Below are 5,000 nucleotides of genomic sequence, written 5' to 3'. Positions count from 1 at the left end.
AGAATATCCCACCCTTCCGACAACCACCATTGCTCAGCTAAGCCACCAACACCCACACATGTCCCAGACAGGGGTGCACCCAACATCACAATACTGCCTCCTGTCACACCACACAAACAATGGCAGGAATGAAAGACACAGGTCTGCCACAAGCATGGAATCAGAGCGCCGCCTGTTATGAGCCAAAGGTGCACCCTGACGTGGCAAATCAGATGATGCCGCAGTCATTTACTTACGATAATCACAATCAACAAACCGGGCCCCCCCCCCCCCCCCAAGTGCCTTAACCTAACCCGTATTGTACCTTAACCTAACCCGTATTGTACCTTAACCTAACCCGTATTGTACCTTAACCTAACCCGTATTGTACCTTAACCTAACCCGTATTGTACCTTAACCTAACCCGTATTGTACCTTAACCTAACCCGTATTGTACCTTAACCTAACCCGTATTGTACCTTAACCTAACCCGTATTGTACCTTAACCTAACCCGTATTGTACCTTAACCTAACCCATATTGTACCTTAACCTAACCCATATTGTACCTTAACCTAACCCATATTGTACCTTAACCTAACCCATATTGTACCTTAACCTAACCCATATTGTACCTTAACCTAACCCATATTGTACCTTAACCTAACCCATATTGTACCTTAACCTAACCCATGTTGCGCCTTAACCTAACCCATGTTGCGCCTTAACCTAACCCATGTTGCGCCTTAACCTAACCCATGTTGCGCCTTAACCTAACCCATGTTGCGCCTTAACCTAACCCATGTTGCGCCTTAACCTAACCCATGTTGCGCCTTAACCTAACCCATGTTGTGCCTTAACCTAACCCATGTTGCGCCTTAACCTAACCCATGTTGCGCCTTAACCTAACCCATGTTGCGCCTTAACCTAACCCATGTTGCGCCTTAACCTAACCCATGTTGCGCCTTAACCTAACCTATGTTGCGCCTTAACCTAACCTATGTTGCGCCTTAACCTAACCTATGTTGCGCCTTAACCTAACCTATGTTGCGCCTTAACCTAACCTATGTTGCGCCTTAACCTAACCTATGTTGCGCCTTAACCTAACCTATGTTGCGCCGTAACCTAACCTATGTTGCGCCGTAACCTAACCTATGTTGCGCCATAACCTAACCTATGTTGCGCCTTAACCTAACCTATGTTGCGCCTTAACCTAACCTATGTTGCGCCTTAACCTAACCTATGTTGCGCCGTAACCTAACCTATGTTGCGCCTTAACCTAACCTATGTTGCGCCTTAACCTAACCTATGTTGCGCCTTAACCTAACCTATGTTGCGCCTTAACCTAACCTATGTTGCGCCTTAACCTAACCTATGTTGCGCCTTAACCTAACCTATGTTGCGCCTTAACCTAACCTATGTTGCGCCTTAACCTAACCTATGTTGCGCCGTAACCTAACCTATGTTGCGCCTTAACCTAACCTATGTTGCGCCTTAACCTAACCTATGTTGCGCCGTAACCTAACCTATGTTGCGCCTTAACCTAACCTATGTTGCGCCTTAACCTAACCTATGTTGCGCCTTAACCTAACCTATGTTGCGCCTTAACCTAACCTATGTTGCGCCTTAACCTAACCTATGTTGCGCCTTAACCCAACACACGTTGGGCCTTAACCCAACACACGTTGGGCCTTAACCCAACACACGTTGGGCCTTAACCCAACACACGTTGGGCCTTAACCCAACACACGTTGGGCCTTAACCCAACACACGTTGGGCCTTAACCCAACACACGTTGGGCCTTAACCCAACACACGTTGGGCCTTAACCCAACACACGTTGGGCCTTAACCCAACACACGTTGGGCCTTAACCCAACACACGTTGGGCCTTAACCCAACACACGTTGGGCCTTAACCCAACACACGTTGGGCCTTAACCCAACACACGTTGGGCCTTAACCCAACACACGTTGGGCCTTAACCCAACACACGTTGGGCCTTAACCCAACACACGTTGGGCCTTAACCCAACACACGTTGGGCCTTAACCCAACACACGTTGGGCCTTAACCCAACACACGTTGGGCCTTAACCCAACACACGTTGGGCCTTAACCCAACACACGTTGGGCCTTAACCCAACACACGTTGGGCCTTAACCCAACACACGTTGGGCCTTAACCTGCTCTGTAATTGTCATACGACGCGTTAAATTAGTGTAGTGTTGCCTAACTGCAACCCCCGCAATATAGTTTGCTACTCGCACTGCCCGGTCCCCAGAGTATCGCTTCATGTTAAACACCTTGCAGCTATACACTGTAATGCGGATGGCGGCAGGACGTACATGCTCAATGCCCTTCGCAGTTGTTCATTGGCATTCGCATGGCGAAGCACAGCCTACGTTGTGGTACGGCTTGTGGCAACTGTCCGCTGATGTTGTACGTCCAAATCACACACTGTACCGCACATTGGTCCTCATGTACTGAATGATACATCGTGGTACATGTGTGACCGTACCACGACTGCGCCAACAACGGCGAACCATACGGTCCAAATATTGTGCACTCAGCTACGTGTCGTCTCCCTATAAGAGCTGGATTGCAGTATGGTATGCCGTGGATGGCGATCAGCATGAGCCGTCTGTTGATGTAGTGGCGCGTGTTGTCAGACGTAGTCGTCTCTTCTCACACACCGTGATAGCATGGTGCACTGCGTTCCACATCTGCGACATGCGACAGAGGCCGGTTGACAGTCGTTCGCGCAATGGACATCGCATACGTACGGGGGCCACCTTCCACGTGTTCGCGAAGCGTGCACATGTTGTTGCGTGTATGTGGGCAGACATAGTGTGTCGTGACACCTGACACAGGCATGCAACAATCGTTGAATTTGCAAATGGCGATGGACGTCTACGTTTGCTGGTGACGTTACGCAAATGAAGAACTGGTAAACCGTTGTGGTGCGGTTGTTCTCGCTAGAGGTGAATCAGTGATGGCGACGATCGGTTGAGCTACCAACCGGTTGTTTCAGCGATACCCACCATGCCCACGAACGTGAATGGCATGTGGGTGTGAAGCGATACGCGGCGGTGGCTGGGTGGGACCGTCCCCGGCCGGTGAGGGGGGGCCTTCCGGCGTGCTGGCCGCGCGGTGCGTGGGCGCACGCGCTACAGCCGGCTGGTGGGGGCGGCCAGTGGCAGGCGCGCCGGCCGACGGAGGCGGCAGGCGGCGCAGCTGCGCGCCGGCGCACCCTGCACGCGGCGCCGTGCGGCCAAAGTAGGTCCTCGCGGGCCCGGTGCGAAGCGCGGTGGACATCTGCAGTGTGCTGGTCCGATTGAGGACTGTGTGCGCTGAGGATGCGCCGCCGCCCGGCGCTCGGCGCCGCGACGCCGTCTGCTGCTCGGTCGCCTCTGCGGTTCTCGCAGGTGGATTGTATCGCAGCTGTGCGGACGTGTTGGCGCGTGCGCTGTGCTGGGAGAGTTCGCTTCGGCACCCAAGTGGGGCTTTTGTCCTTCTGTGGCGCTGGCGTTGGAGCTGCCGGCCACCGTAGGTGGCGCGTGTTGTCTCCCGCCGGCAATGCCACGACAGCACGCTCCCGGGCCTCTGTCGGCAGCGGCAAGCTCAGTTGGGAGCACGGGTGGTCGCACCTAAAGCGTCTACTCGCCAAACTCCGGGCGATTGCGCCTCTCTCGAACCCGACCAAGTACTTAGGACGGCGCTGCGCGCCGCCGGGACCTGAGAGGGTTTCGAGGTGTATTGTGCAGGGGAGCTCAGCCTCCTCCTGTTTGCAGAATAATTGAGCGGACGCTTGCGTGTTCGCGCGGGCCCCCGGGACACACTCCCGGGCGGCCGGCTGCTCAGCTCTAGTTGACGCAGCTCCCTGGTTGATCCTGCCAGTAGTCATATGCTTGTCTCAAAGATTAAGCCATGCATGTCTCAGTACAAGCCGCATTAAGGTGAAACCGCGAATGGCTCATTAAATCAGTTATGGTTCCTTAGATCGTACCCACGTTACTTGGATAACTGTGGTAATTCTAGAGCTAATACATGCAAACAGAGTCCCGACCAGAGATGGAAGGGACGCTTTTATTAGATCAAAACCAATCGGTCGGCTCGTCCGGTCCGTTTGCCTTGGTGACTCTGAATAACTTTGGGCTGATCGCACGGTCCTCGTACCGGCGACGCATCTTTCAAATGTCTGCCTTATCAACTGTCGATGGTAGGTTCTGCGCCTACCATGGTTGTAACGGGTAACGGGGAATCAGGGTTCGATTCCGGAGAGGGAGCCTGAGAAACGGCTACCACATCCAAGGAAGGCAGCAGGCGCGCAAATTACCCACTCCCGGCACGGGGAGGTAGTGACGAAAAATAACGATACGGGACTCATCCGAGGCCCCGTAATCGGAATGAGTACACTTTAAATCCTTTAACGAGTATCTATTGGAGGGCAAGTCTGGTGCCAGCAGCCGCGGTAATTCCAGCTCCAATAGCGTATATTAAAGTTGTTGCGGTTAAAAAGCTCGTAGTTGGATTTGTGTCCCACGCTGTTGGTTCACCGCCCGTCGGTGTTTAACTGGCATGTATCGTGGGACGTCCTGCCGGTGGGGCGAGCTGAAGGCGTGCGACGCGCCTCGTGCGTGCTCGTGCGTCCCGAGGCGGACCCCGTTGCAATCCTACCAGGGTGCTCTTGAGTGAGTGTCTCGGTGGGCCGGCACGTTTACTTTGAACAAATTAGAGTGCTTAAAGCAGGCAAGCCCGCCTGAATACTGTGTGCATGGAATAATGGAATAGGACCTCGGTTCTATTTTGTTGGTTTTCGGAACCCGAGGTAATGATTAATAGGGACAGGCGGGGGCATTCGTATTGCGACGTTAGAGGTGAAATTCTTGGATCGTCGCAAGACGAACAGAAGCGAAAGCATTTGCCAAGTATGTTTTCATTAATCAAGAACGAAAGTTAGAGGTTCGAAGGCGATCAGATACCGCCCTAGTTCTAACCATAAACGATGCCAGCCAGCGATCCGCC

General features: G+C 53.2%; 1 non-coding gene across 1 annotated transcript in view; it reads left to right on the top strand.

Annotated features, from left to right (window-relative positions):
• The first annotated feature begins 3,852 nt into the window (after nucleotides 1–3,852).
• LOC124585126 overlaps nucleotides 3,853–5,000 on the top strand; it is a 1,910-nt gene continuing 762 nt past the window's right edge. The window contains exon 1 of the ribosomal RNA XR_006974733.1: nucleotides 3,853–5,000. This exon is cut by the window's right edge and continues 762 nt beyond it. This is a non-coding gene — a ribosomal RNA (small subunit ribosomal RNA).

This window comes from Schistocerca americana, unplaced genomic scaffold (assembly GCF_021461395.2).
Source record: "Schistocerca americana isolate TAMUIC-IGC-003095 unplaced genomic scaffold, iqSchAmer2.1 HiC_scaffold_480, whole genome shotgun sequence".
Lineage (NCBI taxonomy): Eukaryota > Metazoa > Arthropoda > Insecta > Orthoptera > Acrididae > Schistocerca > Schistocerca americana.
The sequence above is the reverse complement of the archived record's forward strand: the minus strand, read 5'-3'. Positions and strand labels throughout refer to the sequence as shown.